This window comes from Crinia signifera, chromosome 3, assembly GCF_055691185.1.
Source record: "Crinia signifera chromosome 3, ASM5569118v1, whole genome shotgun sequence".
NCBI classification, from domain to species: domain Eukaryota; kingdom Metazoa; phylum Chordata; class Amphibia; order Anura; family Myobatrachidae; genus Crinia; species Crinia signifera.
This window is the reverse complement of record NC_139219.1, coordinates 295,321,934-295,345,555: the sequence shown is the minus strand read 5'-3', so window position 1 is coordinate 295,345,555 and position 23,622 is coordinate 295,321,934. Positions and strand designations below refer to the sequence as shown.

The 23,622-nt window shown below is 42.6% G+C and overlaps 1 protein-coding gene across 15 annotated transcripts in view; it reads left to right on the top strand.

Moving 5' to 3' along the window:
* The window catches only part of MYT1L (myelin transcription factor 1 like), a 461,092-nt gene that overhangs the window by 74,879 nt on the left and 362,591 nt on the right, over positions 1-23,622 (top strand). For all 15 annotated transcript variants that reach the window (XM_083178476.1, XM_083178474.1, XM_083178472.1 and 12 more), the window contains exon 2: positions 8,771-8,943. The gene's annotated coding sequence lies outside the window, so the exon portion shown is untranslated. The remainder of the gene's footprint in view (positions 1-8,770; positions 8,944-23,622) is intronic.

Genomic DNA, 23,622 nt, shown 5'->3' with positions numbered 1-23,622 from the left:
ACAGTGGCAACATTATTAGGATATTACTGATTTCCATTTGTACCAATGGAACAGAATAAATGAGTACATACGAAGGACAGATAAGATAGATAGATAGATATAGATAAGATCGATAGATAGATGGATCTCTCATTAGCGGGAACATTTGCTGCACACATCGCAGCAGTATATACTGTGTATATATATAGATTTGGCGTGCGCACATCTCTAATGGTGATACGCCTATAAAGGTTTGTATACATCTCCACCTCCAATGGTGGGGCACCTGTGCACCGTGCCCTCTAAGCTTCCACCTGTCACCGCCTGGTGGCGGGGAAATCAAAGATGCAGCGATGTGTAATGCGACCATCTCTGAATGAGGCTCATAATTCCTACAGCCACAGGGATGGTTCTTTTTTTTAAATTTAAGATCCTCAAGTGTTTCTTAATTAAAAAAAAAAAAAAATATTTAAAAATAGTTAAGAATGTGTACTTTGGGCCAATCACATACTTTATTACCCTTATGGTATTATTAATATCTGGCCTGATTCATTGATGGACACAATGCAAATTGCAGCTGTGATTGTGCATGATCAAGGGACCTTATTCAGTTTGATTCGCAGGGCATTGCAAGCCCACCAAACCCCACCTTGCAAATGGTGGCGGGGCACCACCCATTCACAAGGCAAATTCGTACGCAGGGCATGCAAATGGATGTTATACAGTAACCTTACAGATGCGCGTCTGGTCGGGGGGAAGTAGGCGGGCACTGACATCCGGTGATGTCAGCTGCCCGCCCCCCCGCCTGTCCATCATGCCTCATTACCATGAGAATGCCCAGCGAGCAGTGTGGCTAATAGATTTTGGGGCATGCACAGTGTGAACCATATGCGTGCACCATTTACCAATAATTGCCCAATGACAATACATCACATAGCTACTTCTATGGGAATCATGAAGGTTTAGGGCAGGGGTCTTCAACCTGTGACCCATGGGCCACGAGTGGCTCGCTGACTTGTAGCGAGTGGCCCGCAGCCTGCTGCCAACCCTGTCATGCGGTGCTGACAGGGAGGCAATACTGGGGCATTTTGTGAGGGACACTACTGGTGGGATTTTATGAGGGACACTACTGGTGGCATTTTGTGAGAGGCACTGCTGGGGGCATCATATGTATAAGCAGGAGTATTATAGTGCAATGGGCATCATGGTGTGAGGTATAATGTGCAATGGGCATCATGGTGTGAGGCATAATGTGCAATGGGCATCATGGTGTGTGGATTAATGTGTAATGGGCATCATGGTGTGTGGCATACTGTGTAATGGGCATTACGGTGTGTCGCATAATGTGTAATGGGCATTACGGTATGTGGCATAATGTATAATGGGCATTACAGTGTGTGGCACAATGTGTAATGGGCATTACGGTGTGTGGCACAATGTGCAATGGGAATTACGGTGTGACACAATGTATAATGGGCTTTATGGATAAACAGTGTATATTGAGTTAAGTAGCCTGTCATTGTTTGGGCTTGATTTGTGAGGCATACTACGTCACTGTGTGGGCCTTCATGTTTATATGTCTCTGTGCGACCTTCAGTCAGCCAAATTAAGCTTGGAAGAACAACCACCATTTTGCGGTAACCAATGTCTGGTCATTCAGGTTTGGTGAAAAGTGAAGTGTCATGTAATTGTTTTCCTGCTAGTTCACACTCCTTGCCCATTATAATTATGCCACACCCCTTTTTACGGCATGCGCAATTTAATCAATTTCAATTTATGTATGGGGGATGGGGCCCATTTTTTTTCTGTTTGCACTGGTAATCTAATTTTCTAGAAACAGCCCTGGCGCTGACTATTTGGGGTGTGTGTGTTTGTGTATGTGTTTGGGTAGATGTACCAACTATCGATGCAGCTGTCTATGGGGGGCTGTGCTGTCTATCTATGAAAGGCTGTGCTAAATACCGCAATAGATCTCAGTGGCCCTCGGGCTTTGTTTAATTTTTTAATGTGGCCCACACTGTCTTAAAGGTTGAAGACCCCTGGTTTAGGGCATAGAATGGGTTTCAGTAGTGTAGAACACCTGTCATCTAGTAATGTATTGTTTAGTCAATCTTGTGTTCTTTTTCAGTTGAATTTACAAATTGACTGTTAATAAGTCTTTGCATTGGATCCCCGGTAGAACGTACAGATGTTTTTGTGGTAATTGGTTTTAACCAGAAGTCCATTTTCTCCCTATTTTTTGCCTCAAGCACATCTCAGATTTTCAAAAAGCAACCTTAGGTGGAAATAAATAAAATCAGCCAAAATCGACAGCCATTATTGCTGGAGCCTCAGTTATGTTTTAATACTAACTTGGTTAAAAAGAGAGAAATTCTTTCTAAGAACCCAGTCTTGATAAATAGGCCCCTTGACTTAAATACATCCAAACTCACTGTAATGTTCTGTAGAGCTAATGATATTTGAATGCATCCATTCATTGAAAGCCTTATTTTCACTTGACATCACATGGTTCCAGCAGATATGTCACTTATGTCACTTATATGCACGTAACTTACATTTCCACTATTTGTGTTCTACACTGACTTAATTTCAACTCATGTCAATCAAACCGATGCAGATTGAGCATGTTCTCCCAGCTTATGTAAAGGGCATTGCTCTGTTCGCTGCTGACCTCTTGATGTAATGCATTTTTATGTAGCTGCTGACTTTTGTAGTCTAGGGCATAAGTGTCTTGGGATCAGTGTGATTGACTTATTTGTGATTGACCTTTCTAGTGGTGTCACTCTCTGCAATGAGCTTGCCATCAAACGGAACACATTAGGAAAGCCTAGACCTGTTATCCAAGAATGACATTGGATTGCGGTTTACGGATTTCCATTTTCTCTATAGAATGTGCTTTTAAATAAGAACCCAAGTGGGATCTGACATATTTGTAATGCATTTCATTGACAAGCGAAATCATTTTTACACAGGTAAAATGATGTCATTTTCTGATTTGACCTGCTGAATGGTATATGGTAACACGGAGTGACTGTCTGATGGTGTCTTTGCTATTAATGGGCAGTGAGAAATATCATTATGTAATGCCACCAATGGTTTTCGTGAACCCCAGAAAATCCTACTCCATTCCGCTAAGTATTTCCCTTGGGGAATGTGCAGCTATGGTCAACGCATGTGCAGGGCTCTGTGATCTAGTGAGGGATTCAGCAATGTCTTTCCTGGGGCACCACATGCCATGTTAAGTAGGACCAGTATTAAGTTGCCCATACGTCTACATTTATTGTCCGATCTGGCTGGTTGGATCAAAAACCTGGTAATGGATGAGAGTAAATGACAGTTGACCATTTGCTTTTGAATTGCTGGAAAACTGCCAAAACCTGTCATTCAGATATTACCAGGATTTTGTTCCAACCAGCCAGATCTGACAATCAATTTGTAGATGTTTGGCCAGCTTAAGGCAACTCTGCACCCTAGGCAATACTTCAACAGTCCCCCAACCCCATACAGTCCCAATACCCACTTTTCAGCCCCTCATGTGAAAGTTTGGAGGTGGCGTCTTAGAAGTTCCACCGCCGCCACCTCATTAAGTACAACAAAGATCTCCTCATAGAGGTACAGTACTTAGGGCCTTATTTTGGTTCATTCTTTCTGACAAAATCCTTCTTAGATGGGCAAAACCATGTGCACTGCAGGTGGGGCAGGTGTTACTTGTGCAAAGAGAATTAGATTTGGGTGGGGTTTTACTTCAAAGTGAGATCTATATTGCAGTGTAAAAATAAAGCAGCCAGTATTTTCCCTGCACAGAAACAAAATTACTCACCCAAATCTAATTCTCTCTGCACATGTTACATCTGCCCCCCCCTGCAGTGCACATGGTTTTGTCCATCTAAGAAGGATTTTGTCAGAAAGAATGAACCAAAATAAGGCCCTTAATTTTGTGGCGCTCAGCACAGGTTACTATTCCCAACAATTATGGTCCAGGTAAATGACAAACTTCCCTTTATCCATACAAAGATTGCAAACGTACATTATTAAACAAACATTTTAACTCTCTTATCTCTATGTACTGTATTCATTCCCTAATTACTTAGTACACATTGGGATTGTAGGTGCCCATTGGTTTCTACTGTCCCTGAGCATCACAGGAGTTCAGTTGATTACTGGCCAAATTACTATTATCACGTCTGATGCTTCCACATTGCTACTGTATGCATCTGGGATTTTTTCTTTATTATTTAAAAAAAATAAATCTTCATTATTTTAAATATGGAGTAACCAGTGGCGTAACTATAGTCCCGCAACCCCTGCGTTGGCGGGGAGGCGCTGAGAGGGTGTGGGCGCCGGGGGGGGGGGGGCTGCGGGACTATAGTTACGCCACTGCCTTCTGCCACTGCCGCCGGCGCTCCTGTCTGCGTGGGTCCCAGCTCTCCCGGCTACTGCTGCTTATGAGAAGCGGCCTCCTCTAGCAACCTTAAAAACGGTCTGCTGTATGGGGGCAGCCATTTTCCAAATGTGTCCCTTCTCAATAGCAGCTGTAACCAGGAGACCCGGGACCCACGCAGACAGGAGCGTCGGCGGTAGGACTCAGAGGTAACGGCCGCACGGGGGGTGGGGAGACGGTAGATGGGTTTGTTTACCCTGGGGGGGGCACTACCAACATTTTCGGCAGGGGGCGCCAATTTAATAGTTACGCCACTGGGAGTAACACATATTAAAATGATAGACAAAGGCTTCATCATAAATAAATGTGAATCATTATAAATGTGAATAAATATCTAAGAAAAATAAAATAAATCTTTATCAAAGAAAACCGCATATAAAAAATTACAAGGGGTACATCATATGACAAAAAAAAACATGTTAAAAATCAGTATATGTACATCATAGTTTAAGAATCATGTTTTTAAATCACAATTTCTCATCTTTATCGCACTTCTTTATAATCTGTCCTTGGGAGGAGATGTTACACACATCTCCCCCTTTTTAGCGAAAGCATGAATAAACGTTATATTTTAAAATTGAATTTACTCGATTAGTTGAACGGATCACTTAATAATTCCAAGTGTGCATCCATGATATCCTTTTCCCATTATATATGTTTGCATATCTAGAGAAGGGTAGCACCACAATTGCTAAAAAGTGAAAGTGAAAATAACAACACACAGAAAACAATGTGATAAATAAAAAGAATTAAAAAGTATATAAAATCAAAAGGGAACTACTATACATGTGATTCACACAAAGAAGCACTCTGTGCGGAATAGATAAAAAGGCTTCATCACACATAAGGCAAAAAAGGATAGAGTTCCCTGTCCCCAGTCTTAATACAGGGGCAGTTTAACCACTTGCCTGGAGTGGTTAAATTGCATGGTCAGATGCAATCAATCCAGGCTGGGCTTACTCAAACATGGCCAAAAGAATTCAGTCAGAAATGTCTAGTGGACAGCTTCTTTTGGTCTTCCAGGAGTTACCACTCTCAGATGGACCTCTCATAGCCTGCATCTACTGCATGAGTCTTCGGGAACATGGCACCTGTTTCTGGAGACTTCTCTTCTGCACATATATAATCTCCAGTGACTTCTCTTCTGCGTATGAGCTTTTCCAGTGATTTGTGCTACTTCTGCATCCCCATTGCAGGACATCAGAGAAGTAAAGCTGGCCATACACTACTGTGATGTATCCCAGCAGTGGATGGGCCATCGACCCCCCTTGAGATGCCCAGGACCTACATACATTACATGTGGTCCTTTCACATGCAATGTATCGCATGCGACCCTGTTCTACACTGCCGGGAGGGGGGGTCCAAGTCAGCAGGTCCGACCTCCAGCTTCCATGGCATCTGTATCAGACCGGATGTCAAACACATCTGATTTGGGCCAATTTGTAGGCCAGATCCGTTGGAATCGGGTCAAATCTGCCCAAATCGGACTAGAGTATGTGGGCCTTAAGTATTTAAAAATGGGTGCAGGGTGTGTGGTATGGTATCCATATACACTGCTTACCCGTCACACATAATAGTTACGCCAATATTCTAATATTTCCTGCATCCTTCTGTGAATGCGCAGACAGACTCCCGGGTCCGGGTACATATGTGGAAAGTATCGGAGCAATGTGTCAGTTTAGCGTATTAGGAAAAGCAAGCAGATTTTCCCGTAGCTGAATAAAGTGCTTTAGGTGCGCAAATTATGTTATAAATGTTTTATTTTTTAAGTAAGAAAACAGATGGCATTAAAATGTGTTATAAAGTGCATAACGGGGGGGGGGGGGGGGGGGGTGTAATAGGAGTGTGCATTACCTGGTTTCTACTGATAAGTTGAGAATGTATAATCTGATGTCTGAAGAAGCTAGACCGGTGTCTGGTACAGTGTATGGCGTCCCTATATGACCTTGGGTACCGTGTCGTTTACTATGACAGAAGTGTCTTCCTGCATCATTAGACATTTCTCATAAAATTCCCTACACCGGGAAAAAACCTTGACGTTTGGAAGGTTCTGCGTCTCTGATCTATCTAATGTAATTGGGATATGTGACTTTACTTTCAATATTTTATTTTATAGAAAAAAAGTATATTCATTAAATATGTAAAGGAAAAAGGTCTAAAAAATGTATATTGTTTTTAATGCTTATCGTATAAAAACCTATTAGGCAAAGTAGCAGCAATAAATAGGAATGATTGTACCATTAAGGGGATTTTGAAAGAAAAAAAACAAAACAAATATAAAGAAAATGTATAATGTTATGTTCTGCTGATCAAGTCCTCTCTAGGCAAGATGCCGGTCATTGTGGCGGGTTTTGAGAGTACGCAATTCATTAATACTAATGTCGCAGCTGGCAGATTTTGTAAAGTGTAATGTATGTCTAATCCACGCTTTGCACAGAAGGTCAAACCATCATTACCGCTGATTGCACATCTGAAGCACCATCAACACCACTGATTGCACATCAGTAGCACCATCAGAACCACTTATTGCTCATCTGTAGCACCAACAACACCACTGATTGCACATCTGTAGCACCATCAACACCACCACTGATTGCACATCTGTAGCACCAACAACACCACCACTGATTGCACATCTGTAGCACCAACAACACCACCACTGATTGCTCATCTGTAGCATCAACACAACCACTGATTGCACATCTATAGCACCATCAACACCACTGCTTGCACATCTGTACCACTATCAACACCACCGATCGCACATCTGTACAACCATCAGACCCACTAATTGCACATCTGTAGCACCATCAACACCACCACTGATTGCACATCTGTAGCACCACCGCTGATTGCACATCTGTAGCACCAACAACACCACCGATTGCACATCTGTGGCACCATCAACACCACTGATTGCACATATGTAGCACCATCAATACCACTGCTTGCAAATCTGTACCACTATCAACACCACGGATCGCACATCTGTACAACCATCAGAACCACTGATTGCACATCTGTAGCATCATCAACACCACCATTGATTGCACATTTGTAGCACCACCACTGCTTGCACATCTGTAGCACCAACAACACCACCACTGATTGCACATCTGTGGCACCATCAACACCACTGATTGCACATCTGTGGCACCATCAACACCACTGATTGCACATATGTAGCACCATCAACACCACTGCTTGCACATCTGTACCACTATCAACAGCACTGATTGCATATCTGTAGCACCATCAGCACCACTGATTGCACATTTGTAGCACCATCAGCACCATTGGTCCCACATCTGTACTACCATCAGCACTGCTGATTTCACATCTGTGCCACCATCAACACCACCACTGATTGCACATCTGTACCAGCATCAACACCACCACTAACTGCACATCTTTAGCACCATCAACACCACTGGCTGTATATCTGTAGCACCATAAACACCACTGCTAAAACACTGCAAACAATCTAAACATATTTGCTCCCCTTGCATAGCAACATGGTTTGTTCCAGATGTAAAATGACTTGCTTTTTTTTTTTTTGCTTTACTAGATCTGGCCCAATGTGTGGTCAGCACTCAATCTTCCTCCCTGTCCCGTTTCCCCATACTAAACCCAGTTACTGACCTGGTTTGTCAGAGTCAACCCTAACCATTTTAATACCCTAGGCAAGATTTTGGCTGGTGCCCCCTAGCACCATTGACAGTTCTGACCAGCACAGTACCCGTTACCCAGTAGCAGCCAACAACATCTGTGACCCCTCATTCATAGCAATCCTTATTCAGAGAGCCATAACTAGACATTTTTGATCTCTGTTCCAGACCCCCCAATAGTTTAAATAGAGAAAGAAAGGGTGTGGTCTTGCTGGGAAGGGGTGTGAGCACACAATAGTACCAAATCAAATGATATCACACAGTGGTGCAACCTTATTCACATTACATCAGATGATAGTGTTCCTTATTCACAGTACGCCACACAGTATCTTTTTACCTTATACACAATACGCCTGTCTCAATCTGTTGCTGCCTACTGTCGGTGTGAGTTAGCCCTATGCTTGGAATGAATGCCCATAGGCATTCCAAATACCCTAGGCATTTGCCTAGTTTGCCTCTGCCTATGGGCGGCGCTGTGTCTTGTGACCAAAATTTGCTTATCCACATTATTCATTTTTTATAACATCAGACTTTATACTTTATATCTGCATTCTCTGAAGAAAAAATGTTTTTAGGAATAATAGGCAGGAAGAAATGGAACGCAATATACTGTAAGGTTATTGTTACATATTTTAGACAACGGTGAATGCAGCTTTAAATGTCTTTTCTGTCTTTTCATTAGTTGCGCTATCAAGCTGTGGATACTTGGAGAAATTAAACATAGATCACAGGGAGATCAAATGAAAAGCCTCAAACATCGTCCGTTAATTCTCACTGCATGAAATCCCCAGCAAGGAATTTCTTCATGATGAACTGAGATGTCACCAGTAGAGGAACTCTGCATGAAAACCTAAGGTAATGCTTCTCTATAGGATGTTGGTAGGAAAATCTTGGTGGGAGGGTGTAGGCTATAACAGAGGGAAATGTCTACTGCTTCTAGGAAACAACATGCGATAGCTTCATCATTCCTATGCTATCATGAATTAAATAAACAAAAGTGTTGCATGGAAAATACAGTTTTAAATATTGAGGGGTAGATTTGATCTAGTTCTTATCAGCCTCAGAACCTGTGTAAATCATAAGCGTCTCAATTTAAAGGGATTTTAGGACTAATTCAGACCTCAACACGCAGAATTTGGTCCCTGGTCGATGGTGGGTTTACAGCGCATGCGCATCGTCTGTAATGGGCCCTGCTGTGAGCTCCTTTGGCAAATTTCTCTCTTGCAAAGGCTTTTGGGTACTTATAAGTTAGTTGGGCGCCCACTATAGTTAGTACGCTCATACCCCCACTATCAATGTCGGCGTGGAGTTGATTTTATATAGTGTGGCAAGTGCATCGAGCCACCGAGCCCGAATCGCGGCGAGCGGACGCGGAAAACTAAGCAAATAGCTTAGTGGGCACCCAACTAACATATAAGTACCGGCCTTTGCAGCTTGACTGACAGGCGGGGGCATTACAGGGTGGACCCCCATCATTTCATGGGCGTGCCTACAAAAACAGGTGTGCGCGCCCATAGAAACATGTTAAGACCTGTCCGAACGCAAGCATTCCCCTGCCTGCTTGTGGCGGGAGCATGATATCTGTGCCCGTCCCCTTTTGGCATAAAACCGTGCAGATGCCGAATGACTCCTGGGTCACGCGGCTGTGAGGGCCGAGTAGGGGTGGAGAAATCTATTGATGGTAAGTAACTATCGGATGATTTCTCCTTTGTGCAAGCGAATGGATGTGTACCCATACCCATCCGTTTGCAGTCCTGCAAAGGGACTCAGGTAATTACAGCGGAGCGCCGTTAACTTGCTCGCTGGGCTCTGAGCACGCGCAGTCCAACAAGCTGGTCTGAATCGGCCGTATTATCGCAATCATACCTCTGCACCACAGGAATACATAGGATGGAGGAACCATAATGCTCCATTACTCTGGGTTGTTAGTGACTAGTGAAACATAGAAACCTAGAATGTGCCGGCAGATAAGAACCACTTGTCCCATCTAGTCTGCCCCTTTTTTAAACATGTTACCTCAAACCATATTTGATCCTTATTGCTTTGTAAGGATATCAATATGCCTATCCCAAGCATGTTTAAATTGTTCTACTGTATTTGCCTCTACCACCTCTGATGGTAGGCTATTCCACTTATCTACTACTCTTTCTGTGAAGTAATATTTCCTCACATTTCCCCTGAATCTTCCTCCCTCTAGTTTCAGTGCATGTGTTTGCCTTTAATCTTTTCATTAGCCTAAGTTAGGAAACCACTGGTCACATCTCATAGTAACCGGTTTGGAAGATACAGTAGTCACCTGTGTTACTGGTTGATGCATTCACCATGCCATAATCCAGATACCAGCACCATTGTCTAATAGAAGCGGTCTGGCTTTCAGTTGCCAGGCAACCCCAGACGGTCTCTATGCATGCTCCAGGATAAGTCTGGGGATGTTCTGCAGCTCGATGACGTGTGTCAGTAGGGCAGAGAATGACATGACCTAAACCAAACAGTGCTAGCAAGAAAGAGAGATGACAGGAATGGAATGAATTGAATGGAATTACCTTCAGATGCTTGTTCAAGGGGAATAAGTAATTGTGTGTAGAAACATCCAACTCCCCACCCTCTTCCTATGTGGGTAATACTACTCTGACACTAGTACCAGTATATGCTTCATTTAACATGCAAAACAATTGAAGGTCATTTACAGGTCACAAGTGTCACATGTAATCAGGGCTGCCCATAAGAACTACAGTATAGGCCCTCTGACCGAGTATGGGGCTACATCTCCTTGAGAGATGAATGAAAAGTGTCACAGCCTCACGATCGCCTGGGGAACCAGAATACATGATGTATGTTTATATATGCTAAGCGGTTTCCCGTTGCTCTATGTGGTCAGTGCTGCATCTAGGGTGACCAACTCATCCCTTTAATCCGGGACACATATTAATTACACAGGTTCTGTGGCAGTTTAAAACCAGGTGATATGGAATCTTGAGGTGTGGCAGTTTAAAACCCTGTGAAAGCCAGCCACAGAACCTGTGTAATTAATATGTGTCCCGGATTAAAGGGATGAGTTGGTCACCCTAGCTGCATCCACTGCTGGAAAGTACCCATGCAGATGGATAAAATCACAATCGCTGCTGTGCACCAACCGACAGAAGGGGGGGGCGCGGACGTTCTGTCTTAGCACACCACCGTCTTCTGCTGGCTACCTGCTGCTCCCCCGTCTCCACCGTAGCCCCCCGCAGCCCCCACTCACCCTGCCCATCTCCCTGAATCGTAGACGGGCAGGAAATACGCTCAACACCGCTGTGCTGACTGTGGGCGTGGGCTGCGCACTCACACGTCCCAGTCAGATGGAGCTCAGGAGATCTGGCAATTCTTCAGGCTTCTGTAACTCTGCCACAGGTGGAGAAAGCAAAAAATGACAATGGAAAGAGTAGCAGTGTCACTGGGGGCAGATCTTCCAAACAGAACAGGATACAAGTCTTTATAAAGTATGTAGTTCAGGGGTGGCCAAACCGGTCCTAGAGATCTAACAACAGTTACTGTTTCCTGACCGCTTATGGATCTGTACAATGTTTCAGCTAGGAATTAATTAATGTATTATTTATTTATTTACAGTTTCTTATATAGCGCAGCATATTGTGTTGCGCTTTACAATTGGATGCAGCCCAATGGGGGTTATTCTAGTTCACTTGGAAAGGCACAATCACTCTCGAATGGACAAAACCATGTGCACTGCAGGTTGGGCAGAGAGAGTTAGATTTGGGTGGGGTTTGTACTTCAAACTGATATCTATATTGCAGTGTAAAAATAAAGCAGCCAGTATTTACCCTGCACAGAAACAATGGCCCTTATTCAGATCTGATCGCAGTACACATTTGTTCTCAAAATGGGCAAAACCATGTGCACTGCAGGTGGGGCAGATGTAACACGTGCAGAGAGAGCTGGGGTGAGTTGAATCTTAAATCTAATTTGCAGTATAAAAATAACGCAGTCAGTATTTACCCTGCAAGGAAACAAAATAACTCGCACAAATCTAACTCTCTCTATACATGTTACATCTGCCCCACCTGCAGTGCACATGGTTTTGCCCATTTTGAGAACAAATTTGTACTGCGATCAGATCTGAATAAGGACCAATATAACACCCAAATCTAATTCTCTCTGCACATGTTACATCTGCCCCCCCCCTGCAGTGCACATGGTTTTGTCCATTAGAGAGTGATTGTGCCTTTGCGAGTGAACTAGAATAACCCCCAATGTTAGTTAGTAATGATTGCACCGTTGCTCCAGCTAGCTGCTGGTAATGGAAATCTGAACTGTTGGTAGATCTCCAAACCAGTTTGGTCACACTTGATGTAGTCCTACTGATGGTACTGAGAGGCAAATTAAATACATAGGGGGAGAGAATGACGTGAGGTTTAGAGACAGAAATGTTATCATTTCGCCGCATAGGGCACTAACCGTAATTTCCTTTACATATTTACAGTATTAGCTTAATATGTATTGTGATGTAACATGTGCCATTTAAACCAAATATTCCTGACAGTATCCCTTGAGTCCCTCCTCTTAAGTAGATTTATTTACAGATATATAGTAGCTCCAAGGTACATGCACCTCCGTAGGGCTAATAACACCGTTTAATACCAAAGGAGCTTCATCCACTGTTACTGTGGTCCACACGCAATCCATCCACCAATCCTGGTACCACCAAGCCACCTACTCCATCTGTGACTGTCTCACATCAAAATTCTGAGCGAAGCGTCTGGGCAATATGACATGAAGGATGTGGTGTAGGGATGTGGTGCATACTGTATGTCTTTAGGTTGAATGTGTCCCCCCTGACTTGCTGGACCCGAAACATGTGTCACTTCCACCCCATGGGAAGCTCTACATGTAATAATGCCAGTTCTGATGCTCTGATGCCCTCTCACTCTTGCATTTCATTTAAGCCATGGATGAGGCTCAATTGAGTAATATTTAAGAAGTAAGACTAGACTTGTGCACAGTGCGTCTTTTCCACTGCTCCTAGAAATGTCTGCTCTGTGGACCATGATTGCCTAACAATGCAATGCCAATAACAATGCAATGCCAAACCTTATTCTATACCCATCAGGTGGACAATGCAGAGTTCGGAGTAAAATTGTAGTGTTACCGTACTCATAGGAAACGTTCTAACAAATGCCGAAGAAATGTGGTTACTCTTCCATAGGTGTCGGGGACTGCCCGAATAGTCATGAGTCGGAAAGTAGAGAGTATGTTTAACCCTTTGTTAAAAATGAAAGAGAACGTCTAGGCACATATCAACCACCTCCAGTGAAATGGTAGAACCCAAGATGTCACAATCCCCAATAATTGGGCGATATTCATCACTGCTCTCCATTGTGATCGCAAATTGTGTTCTGCTGCGTCGTCAGAACATCGTCAGTAAAAGAACAAGGGTGGGACCGACGAGGCCACTCTACTGTATTTTAGTTGTTCCAGGCAGTCATCGTCGGAGAAACAACTTCCTTGGGCAGCAGGTTGTCCCTGGAGCGGCACAGCAACTATGCCCAACAAAGTCCCAGACAGTCTGTCTCTTGGTGATGGGTTTATTTGGGAGTACGGCATAGTTATTGTTACTCTTGTGTCAGAACGGGATTAGAACATTGTAATAAATGGGTAATATATGAAGCATAGACCTCGGTGATGGAGGTGTTTGTGTTGTTCAGCAGTACAGGTAGCAGTAATGACATGCTACTATAACACTGCATTGCATTAGTAGCCTGTCAGCTATATCATCTGTCTCTGAATTATTTATCATGAGTTTTTTTATAGCTAGATTCCTCCAAGCCTCTCATTGCTATATGTCTTTTCCAAATCCATCATTGCTAAGTAGCATACAGTGTATTTTCCCGTGGAAGCGGATATGTTAATGGACTTTGTCTTGATGTAAAAATAGACGCCGGCAGTGATGTTATGATTATGGCTTTTTAATAAGAGAAATATGCAAGTTTGTAAATTCCAGGCGCACCCTTCCACTTAGTAATGCATTTATGTAGGATGTGTTCTATGTACGGCGGCTCTCCTACTGCAACATTTGTTGTCACATTTCCTATGGCGTTGTTAACGTCTGATTGACCTTGCATTAGGGTCGCTGCAGCACATGTTCGGATTTCGCGGAACAGTTTCATTCGTTCACTCAGTTCGGTCATTTCTCCCCAATGCAGAGAAGAGAAATCCATCAATAGAATTGTTGGCGATAACTGTCGTTTCTCATAAAGTTTTTACAGCATTTGACACCCAACAAAAATCATATGATGTGGTGGCTTTTTCAGAATATAGTGCTACTTATCATCTACTAGTAAAGCGGCCAAGCTAGGGTGGCCAATCCCAGTATTGGGATCGGCGGGATCCCAAGATTTGGCACAAAAATGTCTATATTTGAATCCTGGGATTGGAGTTTCCAATCCTGGGATTTCGGGATTAGACTGCGCATGCGCAGTCTAATGCCGGGTAGGATCTAAACACCTGCTTAGACGCTGCCTGACTGCTCCTCTCTCTCGCTGTGCGGCTCTGTGCAATGTGACGTGGTCAGTGGTCACGCTGCTCAGCCACCTGCCACACCGCCGCACGGCTCCCTATGTGAATGAGCGGAGCAGCTGGATCGGGGGGCGGAGTTTTTTTTTCCATTAGGGAGGCTGGGATTTAAAAAATGGCTAAGGATCGGCTTCCCTAGGCCCAGAATATGCATTGTCACCTTAGTCTGCCCCATCTTGCCCCTACTTTGTCTCACCCCACATCCCTATCCGCTGCTCTGCCCCATCCCGCCACCCCAACTCTGTCTCATCCCCCCCCCCCACATGGTCCCCACAGATCAGCAGGTCGGGCTTTGTTTTGCAACGCAGCTAGAATGAACGGCTTCACATATTTGCAGACATGATGTCTGCTGTATATATCTCTATAAAACCACAGATTTTATTCATGTGCCCAGAATAAGGTCAGGAGAGAGTCTGCATTGTATCTGTGAGTGGGGTATGCCTGTAAAATCACCAAAGTCTGGCGTTTGATATCCTTGCAGTCAGAATGGATCTTGCACAGTACTGTATACTGCATTGTATGCTGGTCGTCTGTCTCTGGGGATCTGTTCTTGTATTATGCCTACAAAGTATTGAATCACATTTATATCTTGTTATGAGAATAGGTTCATACTCCTCTTTGCTATTCTTTGTATTCTGTATCAGGATATATCTGCTTTTTATATTTGCTATATGTATAACGATCAGTGTAATGAAAAAGGCTTTGTATCATTGCCAACATGGATGATCCTACACCATATATTTGCCATTAAATTGTTATTGCTGTTACAGTACTTCCTGCCCCAGTGGAGCTTGTTTCCCTTCTATACAAACTCTGCCCAATGTACTTAGAATCCAATTAACCTAACAGTACAGTAGTCTTGGCTGTGGAAGGAAACTGGGGCACCCAACTTATGACAAATAAAGAAGGTGGGGCAGATGTAACATGTGCTGAGAGACTAAAGCCTGGTTCAGACTAGATGATGTGTGTACCCAGTGACATCACAGGCATGGGACTCTACAGGAAGCCACCAATGGCAAAGTGCATACACGCTTGCTGATGCCAGCAGTCACAGGATAACAGTGGCGGCCATGATGCATTGGTCATTAGGTCAACAGCAAAAGACCGACATTGACGAGAGTTTGACACAAGCAAAAGGTCTACATGGAAAAGGTTGATGCATGAAAATATCTGCATGAGTTATTCATATTTTTTGGAGTGTTAATGTCGACACCTGAGCAAGTGAACACACTCTGCTAACGCTGCGCTCGACATACTTTATCGTTCCCAACCTTTTCCATTTCAACCTTTTGCTTGTGTCGACATTTTGTCAAAGTCAACTTTTCGTTGTTATCCTATTGACTGTTGACCTAGACATTCCAGCCCACCGGATACCATTAAGCTTGCGTGTTGTAATGTAAATGTCTGGGAACTGCAATATCCATAAAAACTATCACTTTTAAATGATTGGTGTTCATTTCTACTACAAGGATTTTCCCTCTTGTAGCCTACTAATGTTCTAAGTTACCTACATATTGGGTAATTAGAGAACTCCCCGTACTACTCCTGCTGTGCTGTCAGTGAAATCTCAAGGGCTATACTGTACACAAAGCAAATAACATGCAACAAACAGCAGCATTCACAAGGGATGTTGGGACCTTGCTTGTATACGGAAATATGTTAATATTTGTAACAGTTTAACAAAGCTATCACTAAGTGTGGGAATTTAGGGGGTTATTTAGACCTGATCTCTGTTGGTCAAGGGTCTAATTCATATTGGTTTGCTAAGCAGCATAAATTTGCTGCCTAGTGAACCAATTATATTTGCGTTGTCCAGTCCGAGAACAAGGCGGGCAACTGACATCAGCAACCAATAAGATTATGTGTATAATTTTCAAGGGTGCTATAGAGAAATTAGACAGGATTCTATCAGTTGCTATGGACAAGATCACCGCCTTAAATGTTTCGAAGCTTTAGTATATTTAACCCTTTGAGTTTCAGAACGCACTGTTTTTAATGTTGGTACACAACTTTTGTCCTGCAATAAAATATCGTTCCATTTCATCCCAAAGTATTCAGTAGGTTTGAGGTTGGAGCATTATGCAGGCCAGTTATATTCTTCTACACCACTTGGCACCATCATGTATGGGAGCATTGTGAAATCCCGAAGTAACAAAAACAGCCTTCCCTGAACTGTCACCAGTTCCTTCATTGGAACTAACCATTGAAATCACCAAACATTAAAGCTGGCAGGATGCATTTGGACAGGAAGTCTTCTTCTGTCATTTGCCATATTTGTTGGTCAGATGGCAAGGTAGTACGGATGGTGTAATGGTAAGCATTACTGCCTCACAGTGCTGAGCTCATGGGTTCGATTCCCACCATGGCCCTAACTGTGCAGAGTTTGTATATTTGCCCCGTACTTGCATGGGTTTCCTCCGGGTACTCTGACTTCCTCCCACAGTCCAAAAATATACTGGTAGGTTAATTGGCTCCCAACAAATGAAACCTAGAATGCCTGTGTGTGTTTGTACATGTGGTAGGGAATATAGAGTGTAAGCTCAGTTGGGGCAGGGACTGATGTGAATGTTCAAATATTCCCTGTAAAGCGCTGCGGAATATGTATGCGCTATATAAGAAACTGCTAATAAATAAAATACATAAGATAGTAAAGCACAAGTCTCCACACCAGAAAATGCATTTCTCCTAATGCACAATCCAATGGCAGTGTTATTTACACCAGTCCAGATTGGCATGGCAATATTCATGATGACCTGTCTACCAGTTGCTGCTGGTAGACCGTTCTACTTCAAAGTAATAAAACTTCCAGTTGCTCAGTCCAGCTCTAGCAGGGTAGACATGTAATAGGCCAGTGGTTCCCAAACTTTTTTTTAATTAGGGCACCCTAGAGTATCAGAGTTTTTTTTTCGGCACCGGTACGCTACAAATTTCTTATTTGGAAATGTATAAGAAAAACATTAAATTAAATAAATTCTGTTTATATGTCATCCTTAGGTTCAGTTATATGGTGGGGGACAGGATTTGATTCTGTTTGTCCACATATTTTATGGTTAGAAGCCACCAGCTCTTGTTTTGTTTATCACATGGACCACAAACCGAAGACACCACTGCAAGTGTCCAAAGGAACCCCAGGGTGCCACGGCACACAGTTTGGGAACCACTGTGATAGACTATTGTGTTCTGATATGTTGCCTCCTATGACAATAAGTCTTGGAGATCTTCGCTACTCATCCATCATCCTATTAATGATTGTCAATGTTTGACTATAAAGATTTCATGCTGTATTCTTAATTGTTTGTACCTGGTCGGATTAAGGGTGGTTAAAATGTATGTGTTGGCGAAGAGTAAAGGACGACAGCTATATTTATCGAATGAACATAATTAGCAAAAGTTTAGAAGACTTTACCAATGTCCCGCATTTGTATTTACGATGTCTATATTGAACTCATTAATAGCTATTCATGATTTTTTCCATTAGTTTTCATCCAAATTGTATATTACTCATACAGATGGAGAAGTATCAAACATTCTAAAGAAGACGAGTAAATAGTTGCCTATACCAACCAATCAAAGTCTATTTATAACTGCACAGAATGTACTGGATAAATAATACCTACAGTAGATGCTGATTGGTTGTTTTGGGCAACTTTTTCATTCAATCAGATTTGACCTGTCCCCACTAAACTCTGTTACAAAAACAATGAGAAGCATTTAACAAGAAATTTAAGATGCTATCTTATGGAAATATTTAATATTCTGGGGTATATTCAATCTGTGTCGAAACTGCCATCTTGCCGAAAAGACGGTAGTTTTCAACATGAATACTTAGGAAGGGGTTCCGATGTATTCAATATTAGCTTGTATTTTTTGGCATGTCGAAATGTTTCGACATGCCGAAGAGCAGGTGGATTGACGGAAGAGCCGTTAATTCACCTGCTTTTGACGGAAATACAGCCAAAACTGCTGTGTTTCTGTCATTCTAAATCCGGCATAACAAAATGCCGGATTTAAGCAGGGAGGACGGCGCCTGGTAAGCAGCAGCAGTTTACACAGCGCTGTCCTCCTGTCCGCCGCAGCCGGCACCCTCACGCCGCCGCCTGCACCCTCCCGTACATACCCGCCACCGAGCCGAGTGAGAGCAACTCACCCGGCTCCATCCAGGCTCCCCCGTCGTCCCCTGCTGCCGCACTCACCTGGTCCAAGCGCCAGCAGGGTGAGTGTCAATCATTGGCCAAATCCGACATCAGGATTTGGCCGATGAATTGAATAATGGATGCCGGATCCATTCCGGCAAAATGGATCTGGCATCAATTGAATATTGCCTTTAACCTCTTCTCAAATGATTTGGGGTTATATTACAAAGTTCTAGTAGTAGGATTGTTATAGTACTCTATGGTTACATCTTGCGATATGCAGGCAGACATGATGACAAATGAGACAGATATGTTAGCTTAACACATGAAGCAAAAAAATAAACAATACAGTTTGAAAATGGAGTTAGAATACATGTTAACAAAAAAATGTAATTGTGTGATTATTCTTTCAAGATGTCAAAAAGTGTAAATGGAAATATATTGAAAAACCATGTAAAAAATATAAAAGTGTATGCATTGCTATATAGATAAAATTTGTATAAAATGTAAAATATAGTTAATTGAGATTTAGTTAGTTGAAAATATAAATTTCAAATCCATTACTGATGGGCTTTCAAATATTCTCGTTTTAGTTATATATATATATGTGTGCACATAGAAACAGGGAAGGGTATATAATACAACTGCACAAACACAGTAATAAACACAGTTTAGCAGTAGTACGTGTGTACTACGCCAATTCGCTTAAATTATGCTTTAACCAATCAGGATTGCAGACCTGTTTCAGGTCAAGGCAGGCTTTGATCTCACACCCAAACACAAGAGGGTATACAGAATATATACAGTCACACTTACAAGCAATTACTTTTTTAAGTATCAGGGCATTCACAACTACTGTATATTGTGGCTTTTTGCTAGCTACTGTATATATGTTATGTTATGGTCTATGGACAAGGCAAGGTAGATAGGTTTGCTGGGCTCTGTAGTTGTTAGTATGCCTAGTACTAGGAGAGGATTTAATCTAGAATGCCATCATGTTAGTATGTAAAATTAAGTACTACTAATACTAATATAAATAAACATGGAAACTTGATAATGATTAATTGGCCCCTGTAGTCCATGCACTTTATTACACTAACCATACACAGGTTACAGTAATAATGTCTGCTTTAGCCATATACCATATCTCCCAACTGTCCATATTTTCGCAGGACCAGTTTTTGGCACGGTCCTATGTCCCACCCGGGGTCGGCAGTGTCCCGCAGTGGAGGGGGCAGTTGTGAGTCCCACATGAGCAAAGCAGCTGATTCATAAAAAATCACATGAGCAAAGCAGTTGTCCTGATTCCTAAAAATCATGAAATCCGAAACTCAAGCCTGCCCACTTGTGGACAACTGCTGAGGTGTGTATGACTACGGGGTGATTGCAGATGCTGGGAGCTGCGAGTGGGTTGTGTCCATCCAGGAGACTTGTCCTGTGATAATTATGATATATATATACAGTATATATATATATATATATATATATATATATATATATATATATATATAGTATCTCTTGAAGTCTTACTCTTGTCGCATTCTGCCATCTCCTGTTCAGAATCTACTAGTACAGAATATTTTTGTAACTTCATTGATAAAATAATTTAGAACAAGTTGCCCCATTGCCTGCTATCCACCTTACTGTATATTGTGAATAATCAGTCTGTTTTTTTATTGGTTGTGTGCTGGATCATACTAGTGTACTCATTATTTTTTTATAGCAAACAAAAGTGTTTGTATTTAACACAATTTTTTTTTTACATTTCATTACTTTAAATGTACCGACATAGTACTGTACAGTCAGAGGTGGAACTACCATTGGTACACCAGGTGTGGTGCACTGGAGCAAGGGGCCCACTGCTGCCCCTGTAACCTCCTTCCTGTCACCCACTGTTCTTCCCTGTCTCACACTGCTTCCCCCTGCCTCTCCCTGTCACCCACTGCCATGTTGCATAGTGTGAACATGGGTTGGTGTGGAGGAGGGGGGCCCCAAATCATACACTTTAGAACAACCTACCGTATACCCTATAAACATTGAGCTAAACCTTGGGATTCTTATCTTTTCTCTAGCTATAGTGTATATGCCCATTTACTGCATGAGCCCATCTCATCTATCTTCCTTAGGCCATGGCTCAGCATGGCTAGCCATGGTTATCCTATTGTTCTCAGATGCAATACAATACATACTGTCGAACAATACAGTAGGGGATTAGTAGAGTAATCCAAAATAGGCTGCAGTTAACAGGGATATTTTGCGGGTCTCTTGAGAAATCCCTGATAAATAGCCTGTTTTCGGGTGCCACAGCCGTTTTAGCATATTGATCAGGGAAATTATCCTGGATTCTATTTGGTCAGTGGTATTCAATTGTTTATCTCACCCTCCTGATCTCCCATCTAAAGCAGTGGTCCTCAAGGCTCACCACCAGTCCAGGTTTTATGGCTACCAGGCTTAGGCACAGGTAACTTCATTTGTACCTCAGTCAGCTTGAGTATACCATCTGTGAATAAGCAGGGATAGTCGTAAAACCTGGTATGTTGGTGTGCCTTGAGGACCACAGTTGTGGACAACTGGTCTAAATTGATTGCGGGGCGATGCTTTTTATCATGTGGATCACACAAGTTATGGTTGGGTTTAGCCAAGCATAGTGCATTTTTTATGAAGATACAGCAGCAGATACTGGAGACAGATGTGTTGTTATCATTGACAAAACTAGTCCCCATAGCTGTCTATGAGGAGTGTGATTAGGTGGTATTAGTCAGTGGTAGCCTTTAGGTTATGGAACACAATATTTTCTAGAATGGGACCCTTGTGCATGCCTCCATTGACAGCAGAGTGCATGCATGAGGTACTATACAGTATAGTTAAGCTAGCAGTTTACTTCTTACGAGTGGTGGCTCATTACATCTCTGGCTGGGTGGTTCTCTCCTCACCATCATTGGGAATCGGGGCTCAGGTCCAGCATCATAGGGGTGATGCTTTAGTCTTCATGTGTGGCTTAATTCCGGTCCTGCTGAACAGATTATTTTATAGGGACTGCATGAGCAGCAGTTCATAAAAGTCATATACTGTAAGGCTGATGTATATTAGGGGAGAGGTTTCCCATGAGATGGTCTCTCTCTACTATCGAAGGTGGTCTGACAGTCCCAGGGTAAGAAAACTCCTCCGCCTGGGACTGCCTGCCTGGCTTTGATATGCAGGGAGTGCATCCAATGGGAAACTGGTGCCACTGCTCAAATGTGGGAGGGGGCTGCAGTCTTGCCCCTAGGTAGAATCCACCACTGCATTTTACTCTTCACCAAGATGGGCTCTTATGAAAGCCTGTGCCCCAGCAAGAGACAATTGACTAAAATAATGTCTTATAACCATGATCATCAGCCATAAAAAAAATGATAAATTGATGGGTCAAAATGCGGATTCAACCTATCAAGTCAAGAATTAGGCACAGTAGGACCCGTTTACTAAAAGAGCATGTGATAGAGACGTTGCATACAGTGCAATGGCAGCAATCAGATATTTCCCTTCATGCCAACTTGTGCTAGGCAGAAAAAAATAATTGCTAATTGTTTGCTATTTCTGAGTGCAAATGCTGCACTATGATGCAGTGTTAATAATCAGCGCGCGCGATGTGAGTCACTGTGTCAGACGTTTAATAATGCATCGTGGTTTCGGAAAGGGTAATGGTCTTACGAGTTTATTTCTATCTCCCCACTAACTTGACCTATTTAGTCTCTCTCACTATTTCTTTGTTATGGATTCCAACCTCGGTTCCTTATTTCCGCAGTTCATCAGTACAAGGCTGATTTAATGCTGTGCGGTATAACAATACACCTTACAGCAGCTGGTCCTGACACTTGCCGTGTAATTAAGGCCATGATGGTTTTGTTGATGGCGAATAAAAGAAAATGGCTTTGTTCTCAATTCCAGAGGCTAGATTGCCGGTTCTCATGCTCACCTGAATTCGACCCACTCTGCATCGCGCACATGATTGGTAGACTGTGAGTAATTGCCGCCCTGGCAGATGACATTTTCATGAAGCACACTTTGTGCTGCTCAAGACTAGAGGGAATTTACAGAATTTATAGCAGAGGAATCTCATCAAACATGGATTTAGGAAATGCCTGTGTGAAAAGTAGAATCTCACAACCAAATATCAGAGATTTTCTTTTGACATTTGCTTAAAATAGGTTCATTGCCCCCAGCTCTCGTTATCTCATGAGTGCAAGACAGATTTAGAATTTTTTTTCAAGTAACCTATATTTTAATATGCAATTTTCACATATACAAATTGTTTTCACAGCTCTTCCAATTACAGCGGCAGAGTGAGGTAACCTGAGGATACTGCACAACTCACAATCATGAACACATGTTTTAAAAGCAGAGAATTGTCTGTTCTCTGCAATGTATAATATTGCAATACAAAACAATATGAAACACTTGGCCGTACACACTACACAATGTAAAGAATGATGGAACGATACCATGTACCGTCCTGCATTACACTGCTGGGCACACAATATCATCTGGTTGCCCAGGAAAAATGGCCGACCAGATGAGGATGAATGCAACCCATGGAAGCACGCAATTGTGCGTACACACTGTTGTTACAAAATAGAACATCGTACTGATATCGATCTAGTGCTGAGGTTCCTAAACATGGTCCTCAAGTCTAATGTCCCAGGTTTTATGGATATCCATGCCTGAGCACAGGTGGTTAAATCAAATTAACTGAAGACTAATTAAGTCACTTGTACTTAGACATGGTTATCCTTAAAACTGTCAGGGTGCATTGAGGACCACGTTTGGGAACCTCTGCTCTAGTGTGTACCCACCC